The sequence below is a fragment of the Giraffa tippelskirchi genome, chromosome 2 (genome assembly GCF_054371585.1).
Source record: "Giraffa tippelskirchi isolate mGirTip1 chromosome 2, T2T-mGirTip1v1.2.pri, whole genome shotgun sequence".
In the NCBI taxonomy this organism is placed as follows: domain Eukaryota; kingdom Metazoa; phylum Chordata; class Mammalia; order Artiodactyla; family Giraffidae; genus Giraffa; species Giraffa tippelskirchi.
Window position 1 is genome coordinate 160,183,361 of NC_137276.1, and position 16,114 is coordinate 160,199,474.

The window sequence follows — 16,114 nt, forward strand, 5'->3', positions numbered from 1 at the left end:
TCTGACTTTTGAAAACTCAAAAGTAGTCGTGTCTCAGCAGTAAGAAGACATTTTATTTTGCTGGCAGATGTATTACAGAAATCCCAGCTCTGAGCATACCATTATTGCAACAACTCATTCACAGTAAGAATAAATAGCAAATGTGCAATGAGAAATTTCTCTCTTCCCAATTCCAACTAGTTCACATAAAATAAAGTAGTTTTCAGTAACACTGCCTTTATTTTCAAGTGAAAAAATTTTGGAATGATACATAATTAAATTTAACATTTTAGAGTCTCTAGCAGGCAGAAATTTGGTTAAGTATAAGGTCAAATACTTCTATTAACAAACAAAACCAAGAAATTATTAATTCTATTTTAATATACTTATATGAACAGGTATTATCTGCATATGTACTACTGAAAAAAAAGCACAGAAACATTTCACATTTCATCTGAGGCAATTTTATGTCACAAAATATTACCTATAACGTTAAATAAATATTATTCATTTGAACTGAACTGCTTTTGTGTAGATTTGTTTATAACTTAATTTTTAAGCAAATTGTATTTTATAAAAGCTATAAACAAGAGACATTTATACCCATATATATTTTATTATATATTTTTCCATATTATATATATATACATTTAACGTAATAAAAAAAAACTTAAATTGCACTGAATGGCCATCAATATAATTTTTCACAAATGAGGCAAACACCTCATTTAAATTTGAGAAACACTGCTCTAGATGATATAGGCCCAAAGAATTCAGCACCATATCAATATATGAAAGACAAATCTTTCAAGTCCTCTTATGCAATGATCTATTCATTCATATTTATTAATGCCTACTGTGTATTAGACATCTAAGCTTTATCAGTGATCAAGATAGACATGTTTCCTATCCTTATGCTGGCTTAAAATCAAATGAGTTCAGACAGATAATTAACATGGGAACAAGTAATTTTTAAAAGCTCAAATTACATTCAGCTTATGGTATGAATAAAGAGGAGCCTATGACAGAGTAACCTGGAGGACCAGTTGAGATTAGATGATCAGTGGGAGCCTCTTAGAGAACATAATATTTAAGATGATTACTGAATGAAAGAATGAGCCACTTAGTGGACACAGGCAGAAAGGGGAATTCTTTAAGAGGAGGAAATCAAAATGTATAAAACTCTACTATAGGAAAAGTTTGGCATGTCCAAGGAAGTAAAAGAAGAAGGCCATATCTGAGAAATAGTGAGCTGGTGAAGAAAGGGATAAGATGAGGTTGCAGAGGCAGGCAAAGAGCATCATTTAGAGTCTTGAAAACCATATCAGGAGCTCTTACTTTATTATGAATGTAATTGGAAGCCACTGAGGAGGACAAGCAGTGGAAAACATGATCCAGTTTTCAAAATATCAGGCTGAAGTGGGTAAAATAACTAGATATGCCATTGACAAAACACCAAAGACTCATTGGTCAACAAGGATGATGCCTTTTTCACTTGAAACCAAAACTGCCTTAAAAGAAATGAGAGTCCAAGCCTGTTTACAGGAGTGTTTTTTGTTCTAATTTTGAGTTGCCAAAATCATTAAAATTATAAGATGTCATCTTAAATATATCAATTTTCTGCAACTCTGGAATTGATTTTTAACTTCTGGAAACTCCAGTAATATGAAGCCTGCATTCCTGCAGAACCAATTGGCTGGAGTTGATTAGTAGCTGCTCCATTTATCCATTTGAAAAGTTCTGCAATTTCTTGTTTGTCACAGTTCTCCTTCACTGCCTAAATACTAGCTTATTCATTCACTTTTCCCACCTGTTAGATGTATCTAGATGCATTAATTTTGTCACCTCCTCTTAGATACTATGGCAACAGGCATAATCCTTGGGAGCTGTACCTAGTGTGACTCAAACTTTGGTATAGTTCAACATCCGCGTGCATGCATGCTACATCGCTTCAGTCACGTCCGACTCTTTGCAACCCTATGGACTGTAGCCCGCCAGGCTCCTCTGTCCATGGGATTCTCCAGGCAAGAATACTGGAGTGGGTTGCTATGCCCTTCTCCAGAGGATCTTCCCAACGCAGGGACGGAACCCACCTCACTTACGTGTTCTGCATTGGCAGGTGGGTTCTTTGCCACTAGCGCCACCTGGGAAACCCTAGTTCATATGTAACCTGATCTTCCAAGACCTGACTTTTGTTCATTTATCAACCCCTGATTCTTTGTTCATTTGTCTTTTCAAGATCACACCTAAACATGAAATATGGATTTATTCTGTCTTTGTGCTCATTCACAGCCTAATCCTTAGCTTCAGCTCTGCAAGCCATTATCCTAAGACTCAAGCTCAACAGTTTGACCATGATTCTCTTAAAACACTCACACGTGGACTCTGCACTGTTTTTACATCTACTGTTCAAGTCACTGCTGGGCTCTTGGAAGGGTGTTGTACTGCATGTACAATCAAGTGTTTGCACCTGCAATAGGAGTGCTTTACCTAGAATTTAATTGTAAATTTAAAAGTAGAGTATAATTTTTAATGTATTATATATCATGTGCAATCTCATAGTTTGAGATTAGTTGAAGCCTGTTTCTAGTTCATTCTCCTTTTACATAATCTGCTTAGAAAGCACAGGCATTCAGCTGTCATGAAAAACTCCATGAATAAAACATGCTTCTATAAAAATGTGGTCAGACATTTTAATTTGTTCACTGCTCTACCTCCAGTACCCATAACAGTGGCGTATGGTAGGCTTCTCAGTAAATATTCTGTTAAATTAGTGAATGAATGTTAGCTATTTGACACTAAGCCTACTATTTTTCTTTGGACATAAGAAGCTACAAAATGGAAAAATATGGTTGTACTCTCTGATAAAAATCTCCAAATTAATAGGAGTATAGTCTATAACACATCTCCAAATATTCCCAATTACTTAACTGTGATCTATAGCTTTTAGTTCATGTGCTGTTTTCCTAAGCCTATTTATATTCTGGATCTGTATAATGAAATTTGTCCATTGATCATCTCTTGATAAAAGTACCTCTTGATGAAAGTGAAAGAGTGAAAGAGTGAAAAAGTTGGCTTGAAGCTCAACGTTAAGAAAAGTAAGATCATGGCATCTGGTCCCATCACTTCATGGGAAATAGATGGGGAAACACTGGAAACAGTGTCAGACTTTATTTTTGGGGGCTCCAAAATCACTGCTGATGGTGATTGCAGCCATGAAATTAAAAGACGCTTACTCCTTGGAAGGAGGGTTATGGCCAACCTAGATAGCATATTTAAAAGCAGAGACATTACTTTGCCAACAAAAGTCCGTCTAGCCAAGGCTATGGTTTTTCCAGCGGTCATGTATGGATGTGAGAGTTGGATGGTGAAGAAATCTGAGTGCCACAGAATTGATGCTTTTGAACTGTGGTGTTGGAGAAGACTCTTGAGAGTCCCTTGGACAGCAAGGAGATCCAATCAGTCCATCCTAAAGGAGATCAATCCTGGGTGTTCACTGGAAGGTCTGATGTTGAAGCTGAAACTCCAATATTTTGGCCACCTCATGCGAAGAGTTGACTCATTGGAAAAGACCCTAATGCTGGGTAGGATTTTGGGCAAGAGGAGAAGGGGACGACAGAGGATGAGATGGCTGGATGGCATCACTGACTCGATGGACATGGGTTTGGATAGACTCCGGGAGTTGGCGATGGACAGGGAGGCCTGGCGTGCTGCAATTCATGGGGTTGCAAAGAGTCGGACACGACTGAGCGACTGAACTGAACTGATAAAAGTAACCCTTCTGTTGGCTCTACACATAATCTTGAAACAGACCGATGGATAGCATAATTATAAAACATCCTGGGGAACACTTCCTAATATGGAAACATTTCACTCATCGCTAATAATTACATATGAAATAATAATTACATATGAAAGTAGAGTTACTCAGGAAACTGTACTCAACGCTCTGTGGTGACCTAAATGGGAAGGAAATCCAAAAAACAGGGAATACATGTACACGCATGGGCTTCCCTGGTGGCTCAGTGGTGAAGAATCTGCCTGCCAATGCAGGAGATGGAGGTTAGATCCCTGGTTTAGGAAGATCCCCTGGAGAAGGAAATGGCAACTCAGCCCAGTATTCCTGCCTGGGAAATCCCATGGACAGAGGAGCCTGGCGGGCTACAAATCATGGGGTCGCAAACAGTTGGACATGATTTACCGACTAAACAACAATAACAATAACTGATTCACTTTTGAGCAGCAAAAAATAACAACATTGTAAAGCTACTCCAATGAAAAATTTTAAAAAGAAAATAGAATTACCCAAATATTGCTCAACTCAGATCTGAATTGTGCCTTCCAACCACACTCATAATGTCTCTCCTTCCTCTCCCTGAGCAAAACTTCTTGGACAGAGCAGATTTTCATCACACTCAATGTGCAATTAAATTCTCTCAGTCCAATAGCTCTAGTTGCATCAGTATCACATTGGAGATAACACAGTCATATTCTGTGCTTTCTCTTTACTTGTACCCAGTACAGAAAACTTCAGCTCTCAATAAGTTAATCATGCTGCCATATCACCAAATACAATAATGAACAAACAACCACTAAAGACAAAAGTATGTTTTGTGAACTTTAACTGAATAAGTCCTTTATTTTGTTATTATAAATTGTCAGGAAACCTATCTATTAGACTGACTTGATTTCTAAGACTTGCTTAAAACAAAAGGAACCTCATACAAATATTTTTTTCTCTTTTTAGGGCACTATATACAAGTTTTCAAAACAACATCTGAACCAGTGTTCTGTCCATTTATGCACTAACTCAACTGATTTCATGACAAATTAATTTGTCGGAAACCAACAACTGCAGGTTAGAGATAGAAATAAAGTCACATGAAAGACCAAATTGCGGCTATTTTGGACCTGTTAGCCTTATGATGGGATGCTTTAATTTATGCATCATAGAAATCTCTTTACACCACTCTGCCTGTAATTTCAGCAGCTCACAATGCTTGCTTGCTCTTTAGTTTCACTTTATTCTAGAAAAGCTGGTAAAAATTCACGGTTTTGTAACTAAAAAGTTGCAAAGGCAAGATTACTTTAAGAGATATTATTGATGATTATTACAACAGTAATAATAAAAAGCCTTAGTGAATTTCAAATCATCAAATGGAAAGATACACTAATTTCCTCTATAAAATGTCTGATTTTCATATGGGAATATAAAAATTGTTATTACATAAAACCTTATCCCCTATCCTATTCTTCCCTCTGGGGCCAATATTGTTATGGAAGACTCATTTAATTGCCTATTTAATATCCATTTCATCTTTGCTAAGAGAGTTCCAGTGTTCTTAAGGCAATAATATATTCTCCAGCAACGGATGGTAATCAATATAAGATAATCTTAATACTATACCTCAATTTCCCAGCCTTACTTTCAGCTAGGGGTAACCTACCTATATTAACACCAATTGGTAGAAGTCTTTGTTGGGATGTTTAGGAAAACTTTTACTCTCTTGATGAAAGAGAACTGAAGTGGCTCTGTCACCCTTGCTTTGAATTTAGACTTGATATCTGGAGCTACAGCAACTATCTTAAGTCTATAAAGAGCATGTATGAATATAAATGGCAACATGCTAAGGATGCCACAGTGCAAAGACAGCTCCTAGATCCTAAGAGGCTTTGTTGAGTTTTGAGTGAAAGCCAGCAATATGCCTACTTCCAGACTTCTCAGTATTTAAGAAAAACCAATCCATCTGATGAAGACACTTACTGAAGTATCAGTGACTTGCTTTTCTAACTGATACAATTATCTCTCTGTAAAATAGCTCAGGGATTCTCAACAATAGCCTCTTTCTCCCTGTCTCTCTCTCTTTCCAAATATACATTCCACTATAGTTCTCAAACACAGTATATTCCTGCCATCTAAATTGCTCATCAGTTTCTGAATTTTCTCTGCAGCCCAGCAGGCATGGGTCCTGTAAATGTAAATAGTTCCTCTTCTATCAATGAAGACATTAGTCATCCTTATTTTTCCTCTTCAAAAGCTATATTAGTATAGGCGTATTCTATGACTCAGAAAATCCACTCCTGGGACTATTCCCAACAGAAATGCATATATATGTTCACAAAAAGAGATACAAGATTGTTGAAATCAGCAGTGCTCACAATGACTACAAGCTATAAACAACCCAATAATCACCAACAGTAAAATGGATAATAAATGTGTGGTATATTTACAGAAAAGAAAAAAAGAAAGAAAGAAACAAAGAACAAACTAGAACTGAAGCTACAAGCAACAATTTATGTCTCTGGGAATTCCCTGTTGGTCCAGTGATTAAGACTGCACGAGTTCAACACCAAGGGCCCAGCTTTGATCCCTGGTCCAGGAACTAAGATCCCATAAGCTGCACAGTCAAGAAAAAATTTATCTCACAAACATAACATTAAACAAAGTATACAGACACTAAAAAAAGTACAATGTATTACTTTATTTAATGTTTTAAAACAAGCGGACTAATCTATAGTGTTAGAACAAGATAATTGCCACCCTTGGGGAAGGTAGTGACTGGATAGAGGCACAGGACAGAGTTACAGGGATGCTGATAATGTTTGGGTTCTAGTTTCCATGATGGTTACATGGATTTGTTCACTTTGTGAAATTATACCAAGTTATACATTTGCCTTTCTCTGTATGTAATACTTAAATAAGAAGTTTTCACAAACAAACTAACAGGTTTACCCATGGCAAAAGTAATCATTAACATAGCTGCCTTTCTCCCACTGGACAACAAAGAGATCCAACCAGTCAATCCTAAAGGAAATCAACCCTGAATATTCATTAGCAGGACTGATGCTGGTGCTGAAGCTCCAATACTTTGGCCATCTGATGCAAAGAGCCGACTCATTGGAAAAGACCCTAATGCAAGGAAAAACTGAGGGCAGGAGAAGAAGGGGGAGACAGTATGAGATGGTTGGATGGTATCACGGACTCAATGGACATGAGTTTGAGCAAAGGTGAAGATAGTGAAGGACGGAAGCCTGGCATGCTGCAGTCCATGGGGTCACAAAGAGTTGGACACAACTGAGCAAATGAACAACAATTTCTCCCATAATTCTTTCTCTGGTTTCCTCTTTGTTTTAATTCAACTTTTTTCTCTCTTATTGCTCCCTAGGATTTTGTCTCTACCTACTTTTTTATAGCAACTTTATTTTTTCCTGATTTTTAAATTTATTAATTGGAATATAATTGCTTTACACTGTTGTGTTAGTTTCTGATGTTCAACAATGTGAATCAGCTATACGTATATGAAGTGAAGTGAAGTTGCACAGTCGTGTCCGACTCTTTGCGACCCCATGGACTGTAGCCCACCAGGCTTCTTGGTCCATGGAATTCTCCAGGCAAGAATACTGGAGTGGGTTGCCATTTCCTTCTCCAGGGGATCTTCCCAACCCAGGGATCGAACCTGGGTCTCCTGCATTGTAGGCAGACGCTTCACCATCTGATCTACCAGGGAAGCCCATATGTATATAGCTATACATATACATACATCCCCTCCCTCTTAAGCCTGCCTCCCACCTACCCTTCATCCCACCTCTCTAGGTCATCAGAGAGCACTGAACGGAGCTCCTTGTGCTATTGAGCAGCTTCCCACTAGCTTTCTATTTCACACGTGACAGTGCATATATGTCAATGCTCATTTCCCAACTCGTCCCACCCTCTCTTCCCCCAGCTCCCCATGTCCACAAGTCTGTTCTCTATATCAGCATCTTTATTCCTGCCCTTGTCTCTACCTACTTTATAAAACATAACCCAGCTGCTTTGTATTAAAGTGTTTGTATATGTAACTGCCTCCAGCCCCAGAAGACTGTGCTCTCCCTAAAGGCAAGGATCACATCTGTGTCGTCTCATCCTGCAATGCACAAATTAGGTCAGGAAACATCTTTGAATGGTATTTTAATTCAAAATACCTTCTTAGGAAATATATGTAGCAAAGATCATTTGTGTTTTTAAGTTTACACAACCTAATAATATGAAAATGTGAAACTCTGAAGGCAGCTGCAGTGTAATGGAAGATTCATTGCATTAAAAATGAGCCACTTCATTTGTAAATCTTCACCTGCCACTCATTTAAGTTATGGAGATTTATGTAAGTAACTTCACCTCTCAAATCTGCAGTTTCCTCACCTGAAATATAAGGAAAATAACGTTTGCCTCACAGAAACACTGTCTCAAGAGAGTTGATGCATATGAGTATTTGCTAAACTATACAAACTAGAGGCATTGTTCTTCATTGTCTAGAACTTCCTAGCCTTATTCATATGATGAATACAACACACCTACCCTGGTGTAAAATGACAAAGCTTCTTAGGGCTGGAGGACAGAAAGTATGGACACTGGTTGTAAAGCTGTATTCTAGAAAACCATTAATTCATTAGCATTAATTTATTCGAATTAAAAATTATAGCTCAAATGGGATCAAGATTTTTAGTCTCTCATGTAATAAGGGTGTCTCTACTGGTAAACTGAGCTCAATCACAAAAAGTAGGTTTATGAGACAGATTAACCCAAGCACCATCTGAAACCAAATAGGAGTATGATTCATCCTATTAAAGTAACCACACCACAAACTCAAATTCCCAAAAGTGAATTTATAATACTGTGTTTATTTATGTTTATGTGGGCCTTTGGGTGGCACTACAAGAAGAAAAACTCTAAGCAGCTTTTATTTACATCTCACATCTCTAATGAGAAGTTGTAAACAACTGATCAATAGCTCAGCAGGAAAGAAACACTTTTTCACACACTTTCCTAATCACCTCTTCTAGTCTGGAGATCCTTAAAACCATTAATGTATGAACATAACCTGATTCATTCATTTGCTAACATTATTTCTTAATTCTTTCCTCACTACTTCTCCACGAGAGAAGATTTTTTTTAATAAATATATATGTGTGTGTGTATGTCTGTGTGTGTGTGTGTGTGTGTGTGTGTGAGAGAGAGAGAGAGAGAGCAAGGGTATAATCTGGTGTTCTCTCTTAAATTGCTGAGACATCAGTAGTGGGATGGGGAGGGTGGGGAGGAAAAAATGACTATCAGCCATCATTACATTAGCAGAGAGTCTGTTGAAAGAGTCTCACTTTTTCAATATTCCCCAAAGTTTGGGGAATACATTATACATATCACATATAATATTAAAATAACTACTTTTATATTAGGAAAAAACAGCATAGTAAACTTCTGATTTTACAGATATAGTTGGCTGAGATGAGGCTAAATTGATTTTTTAAGGGTGGTGATGTAAAGTAATGACAGGAAGCACACGGATACAGTGAAATTACACAGGAGGTGTATGGATGTCTAGAGATTTGTGGCTACTGGGGTAGCTGACATTTGCTCCTGACATTTCAGTCATGCTCAGTTGCTCAGTCATGTCTGACTCTGCAACCCCATGGACTACAGCCTGCCAGGCTCCTCTCTGTCCATGGGATTTCCCAGGCAAGAATAGTGGAGTGGGTTGCCATTCCCTTTTCCAGGGGATCTTCCTGACCCAGTGATGGAACCTGTATCTTCTGTGTCTTCTGCACTGACAGGAGGATTCTTTACCACTGAGCCACCTGTATCACTAGATGTGGGCAAAGTCACTTTCTGGATGCTGTCCCTCTGGGCTAGTTCTAAAAGACTATTCTAATTCATATCTAGGATGGTAGAGATACAAAGTTATGCTGTAAGGTAAAATTACTTCCAGTATAATTGAAAACTAATGATCTCAACATGTGATGATGGGAACTACAAATCTGGGAGACAAATGGAAGTGTGGAGAGTTAAGAGGCTGCCCCAGACAATGGGTGGCAGGAATCCAAGGCCCCTCGTCTCAGTTCTGAGACTGGGTACCTTTTAGCACACTCCCTCCGAGAACCTCAGCTTGCTCATCTGTACAGGAATTAAACTGTCTCCTTCCAACAACATCAATCCAGGAGTCACAGTTTAAAACATTAACTCTGCATTAGGAGCACAGTTAGCTGTTAAGTATGACAAATGGATTTATGGTTAACTAAGCAGCCCATAAATTAAATCGTGGCTTCTTCCACTCAATTTATGCACTTATTCAGAGTTCTATGTTAAAGAGCTTTGTTATTTTACAGTAAATTTTACCCCATCAAAGGAAGATAGGAAGAGTCCTTAGACGCTAACATTTTTTTTCCTGTCATTTAGTAGAGACCAAGCTAAATACCGGTGACACGGATCCAACCTCCTGGATCAGAACAGAATGACAACAACATGTACTCAGGGATCTGCCTAAAGGTTTGAGAATCAAAGGAGCAAGTTTTGTGTTCCCAGTCACCTTCAGAACTAAATTCAAAACCTTTTCTACTGCTTAGCATAACCAACAACTATCCACATCTCTGTAACCTTTCCTCAACCTTCTTTAGAGCTCTGAAAATATACTAACGCTTCCTCACATAAAGTCTGCGACTGGAAACAGAGTACTAGAGCTGGAAAAGACTTGCTAGGTCATTTATTTCAGCTTCACATTTGATGTTCAAATCCCTCTGCAATATCTCAATAGTCATACAGCGTCTGCTAATACCGTAGAAGTGATCAGAAAGTCATAAACAGCCAAAGCTTTCACTGTGCATTCTCTACACCTGCATTCATTGTTCTTCCTTTCAAACTCAATCCTCTCCTTCCTTGAAATCACTGGAATATCAGATCTGCTATGTGGAATATCAGAATATCAAATGAGTCTACTTTGGTCTCCTCTTCTCTAACCTAAATATCATTATGGGCTTTCAGTTCAGTTCAGTTCAGTCGCTCAGTCATGTCTGACTCTTTGTGACCCCATGGACTGCAGCACACCAGGCCTCTCTGTCCATTATGGCCTTTACCTGCTCCTTTTAAGTCACGATTTCAAACCTTTTTAATACCCTAGTCATCATCTCCTAGATGTACTCTAGTGCAGCAGTCCCCAACCTTTTTGACACAAGGGACTGGTTTCATGGAAGACAATTCTTCCCTGGATGAGGGGCTGGGGGATGGTTTTGAGATGATTCAAGTACACTGAATTTATTATGCACTTTATTTCTATTATTATTACACCAGTTCCACCTCAGACCATCAGGCATTAGATCCTGGAGGCTAGGGACCCCTGCTCTACTGTCATAATTTCTCTTGGGAAACTTGCTATCCAAAACCAATTACAATCTCCTCCTTCTCACCTGCAAGTGTCTTGTAACCAGCACGGTGTATCAAGGTACAACCTGCTGTATAATTTTATTCCGTCTCTCATTTGTGATTTCTTTCTCAAATTTATGGGACACAGATTGAAACACAGTTGTAGTGCAGAGAGAAGCACCACTGAAGCTCTAGGGCTTATATCCATATTTGAAACTGCTGTAGGAAAAATTTAGAGGTTCAGGCTAACATATAACGTCTAATTATAATTTGAGTGTAATACAAAAATATAATTCAGCTCAATAAATATATTTCAAAATTCATTCTAATCTCTGAGGAAAACTAACACAGTAATACTGAACAAAGCTAGATACCTACATATGCATTTATATATGTGTATATATATATGTAAACAAACACATTTTAATAAGCCTCATATTTTAATCATCAATTGCATCACAAATGACACGGGGTGTGAATGATCACTTTTCCTAGATATTTGTGTCATGCAGTATAAGACTGTGTTTATAAAAGTTATTTTTCAGAATTCACATCAACAACTATATATTAGTTAGTTCAGTCACTCAGTCGTGTCCGACTCTTTGCGACCCCATGGACTGCAGCACACGAGGCTTCCCTGTCTATCACCAACTCCCGGAGCTTACTCAAACTCTCATCCATTGAGTCGGTGATGCCATCCAACCATTTCATCCTCTATCATCCCCTTCTCCTCCTGACTTCAATCTTTCCCAGCATCAGGGTCTTTTCAAATGAGTCAGTTCTTCACATCAGGTGGCCAAAGTATTGGAGTTTCAGCTTCAGCATCAGTCCTTCCAATGAATATTCAGGACTGATTTTCTTTAGGATGGACTGGTTGGATCTCCTTGCAGTCCAAGGGACTCAAGAGTCTTCTCCAACACTACACATCAAAAGCATCAATTCTTTGGTGCTCAGGTTTCTTATTGGTCCAACTCTCACATCCATACATGACTAGTGGAAAAACCATAGCTTTGACTAGATGGACCTTTGTTGGCAAAGTAATGTCTCTGCTCTTTTAATATGCTATCAAGGTTGGTCATAACTTTTCTTCCAAGGAGGAATCGTCTTAATTTCATGGCTGCAGTCACTGTATCTCCAGTGATTTTGGAGCCCAAAAAAATATATACTACTCTATACAAATATTCTATAGGTAAATATATATGCTGTCACAAACTTTTACCAGTCTTGAAATGCTTCCCACTCATTTGAACTTTCTAACTCTAGGATGAAACCAGGGAAGGCCTAGCACACTCACTCACTTTCATATGAACACACAAAACTTTCCCAAATTCACGTGGTTTGTAAACTACAGAGCCAAAAATACAGCCCAGACCTTTGGATTCCAGATCCAAGAATCAAGTGTCTGAGCATCTAGTTTGGTTCTAAGACTCCATACATCAGGTGTAAACTTTAACGGTCCCCTTTGACCCAATTTCTTGCCCATGCTTGCACTAGATTTAGCAGTCCTGTGGATATTTCTGTGTATCCCACAGAAGAGAAAAGCACATGACTGTCACTTTTTCAATGGGTAACTATTTGCTTAAAATCTTAATCAGAGTGTTGCTAATCACAGACTGTGAGAGCCAGATACTTCCATTAATATCCCCGTGGAGAAACCACAAGGACTCCAAAAACCATTAGCCGCCTCTAGTGCTCCGCGCTAAGAGCATTCTTAGGGGGGAAACCCACAAACAAGAAAAGCTAAGAGATAAAAGATTTATAAAAACTCAAAACTTACAGCCCCATCTTCCGCCACCCCAAGTCAATAGACTCTTGCCACCAATGCAGTACACTGTGTTGCCTAAAACAAAAAGTCCCATCTGGTGCACTGTGACAACACAGAGGGATGGGATGGGCTGGGAGGTGGGAGGGAGGTTCATGAGGCAGCAGATATATGTATATCTATGGCTGATTCATGCTGATATATGGCAGAAAGCAACACAATATTGTAAAGCAATTATCCTCCAATTAAGAATAAATAAATTAAAAAACAAACAAACGCTTCCAAATCTAGCTCACACTAGAGTCACTGGGGGAGCTTTTAAAAAATATAAGCACATGGGACCTTTCTAATACATGGGAGGTATCGTGCAGGACAAGGTAATCTGGTTTTGTTTTTTTTTTTCTTTAACAAGAGTCTGATGTGATTATGATGTATCTGATCCAAGCCTAGAATGTGTTAATCACAGGAAGTCAATTACTCTTGTAATGTTCTCAATCTCTCTCCTGCAACAACTTTCCTTTTCCTCGTCAATCATTCTCATCAGCATATAAATATGTCATAATCTTTTCATAAACACAATGTTCCCTTTGACCCCACATCCCCTCATTTCTCTACACAACTTGACTGTAAAACTCTTAGATTTTTCTATGCTCCTTCTATCCACTCTCTCACCTTCTAGTCTCTCGAAGCCATGCTACTCAAACTTTCACACCCACCTCTCCGTTGAAACTGCTGCCCACGATCCACGGGATAACCTCCACATTCTCCAGTCTAAAGATCCATTCTCAGTCTGCACCACACTTATCTGACCCAGTTGGTTATTCTTTCTCACCACTTTCTTCACTTAACTTTTATTCCTACACTCTCCTGAATTTCCTCTACTTCTCAGGCTAGTCCTTCTGAGTCTCTTTGGTAGCATTTAGCTCCTAATGGCTAAGTACTGGAGTACTGCAGGCTTAATCTTAAGATCTTTTCTGTATCAACACCAACTCTTTGTGTTACTGAATACAGTTCTTGGATTCTAAATACCATCTGCATGCTGATTATTCATACATTCATGTATTCAGCCCTGAACTCCCCTAAATTCCTGAATTTTATCTCTCTATTCAGGGTCTATCTTTGTGCATACTAAGTCTCTTCAATCATGTCTGACTCTGTGCAACCACATGGACTGTAGCCTGCCAGGCTCCTCTGCCCATGGGATTCTCTAGGCAAGAATACTAGAATGGGTTGCCATGCCCTCCTCCTCCTCCAGGGGACCTTCCCGACCCAAGGATCGAACAGGTATCTCTTATGTCTAACCTGCATTGGCAGGCGGGTTCTTTACCACTAGCGCCACCTGGGAAGCACTATTATTTATTCTATGTCAAATTGAACACATTCAAAACAGAACACTTGAGTTTATCTCCCCAAAGCAACTCTACCCTTCTTTGTTTCCCAACTCAATAAAGAACATCCCTCTTCATCTACATGCTCAGGCATAATTCCCTGAGTCACTTTTGATCTCTTTTTTATCTCTAAATTAGCAAATCCTATCAGCTCTACCTCCAAATATATCCCAAATTAGACCACGTCTCACCACCTAACACATTTTGACTCTATTCCAAGCCTCTCACCAGAAATACTGTAATAATCTCCTAAACAGTCTCCGTGATGCAGTCTACTATCGTACTGCAGCCAGAGTGATCCATTTCAATATAAATGGCTTTTCACACTCCTGTTCAAAACCCTTTTATGACTTTGCATAACCCTCAAAATAAATTCCAAAATACTTGCCACAGCCTACAATACCGTAAGTAATATCCTTTCCTACCATTTTCCCTCATCTGGCTCTTGACACGTTGCCCTTCTCCCTCATCTTTGAATAAGTCAAGCCTTTTTCTACTTCAGGGCTTCCCTGGTGGCTCAGTAGTAAAGAACCCACCTGCCAATGCAGGAGACACAGGTTCAATCACTGGGTCAGGAAGATCCTCTGGAGAAGGAAATAGCAACTCACTCCAGTATACTTGCCAGGATAACCCCATAAACATAGGAGGCATGCGGGCTACAGTCCATGGGGTTGCAAAGAGTTGGACATGACTTAGCAACTGAGCACTCGGCATGCTTGCATGCATTCCTAGCTCAGGATCTTTGCACTTGCTGCTCTTCCCAGCTAGTGCCAGTTCTCCATGAGTAATTGCAAGCTTCATCTCTCACTTCCTTTGGTCTCTACCTAAGAGCCATTTCCTTAGAGAAGACTGCTGTATCTAAAGAGATCTTCCTTTCTCTCTCTAGCCCCTTAATGCGTGTATTTCTCTTTATGGCACTTACCACCACCTGACACGATATTATACGCATGTTAGTTGTTTATTTATTTATTGTTTTACTTCTGCACCAGAAAGTCAGCTCTTAAAATAGAGATTGTTTTGTGCACCACCGTATCCCCAGCAATTAGAATAGTACCTGGCAAAGAATAGGTCGTTGATAAATGAGTGAAGGAATGAAGGAAAGAATGAGCAAATTTAGCCTGAAACACATGCTCTCTCTTGGCCCTCTGCCTTAGTGCATATTTTCCCCTTTACCCAAAATGCCCTTCCTCATCATTTTCTATGCAAGGTGGATGCCTATTTATTCTTTAAAATGCATCTCTGGGAGCATATTTCCCTGAAGCCTTCCCAGATAAGCCTCCCTAACTACACATACACACACATACATACACACATCACCAAGCAGAACGATCTGCTCTCATCTCTCTCTGTTTCCAGGATATATTGTTTCTACCTTTAGTCCAGCACCTACCCATGAAGATGCGTTTTTGCTTGTATCTTCTCTCCCTTGTCATACTACAAATTACTTAAGGCAGAAGTTGATTTATCTCTAAATGTCCAATGCCAAGCCATACTGAAAACCCAGTTAGGTCAAGACTATGTCTGATTGCTAGTGCTCACATAGCTATTACTATTTCTTGCTGTCTGTACTAAGTTATTTTTATTAGAAGCTGCTGTTAATAATGTGATTACTCCACCTAAGAGTAGCTCATTTATTCTCTCTGCCTCACAGACAAAAGGGCCTGTAGAGTCCAGGAATTAAATTCTAATATAGTGTATATTTGCTCACTATGGAGTGAGAACTAAGTGACGCAAGCCCTCAAAATAGAAGTTAGCCTAGATCCTGGAGTATATTACCTCATCCTAGTTACTAGCCATGGGTGAAAGAGTTTAAAGTAA

The 16,114-nt window shown here is 39.0% G+C and overlaps 1 protein-coding gene across 5 annotated transcripts in view; it reads right to left on the reverse strand.

Annotated features, from left to right (window-relative positions):
* The window catches only part of FGF12 (fibroblast growth factor 12), a 577,758-nt gene that overhangs the window by 359,000 nt on the left and 202,644 nt on the right, over window positions 1–16,114 (reverse strand). For 2 of the 5 annotated variants that reach the window (XM_081537450.1, XM_081537446.1), the window contains exon 1: window positions 12,924–12,972. The exons of 2 other annotated variants lie outside the window; for them this stretch is intronic. The gene's annotated coding sequence lies outside the window, so the exon portion shown is untranslated. Of the gene's footprint in view, window positions 1–12,923; window positions 12,973–16,114 lie in introns of those variants that run through there. One more of the 5 variants, XM_081537449.1, reaches the window with a different exon arrangement.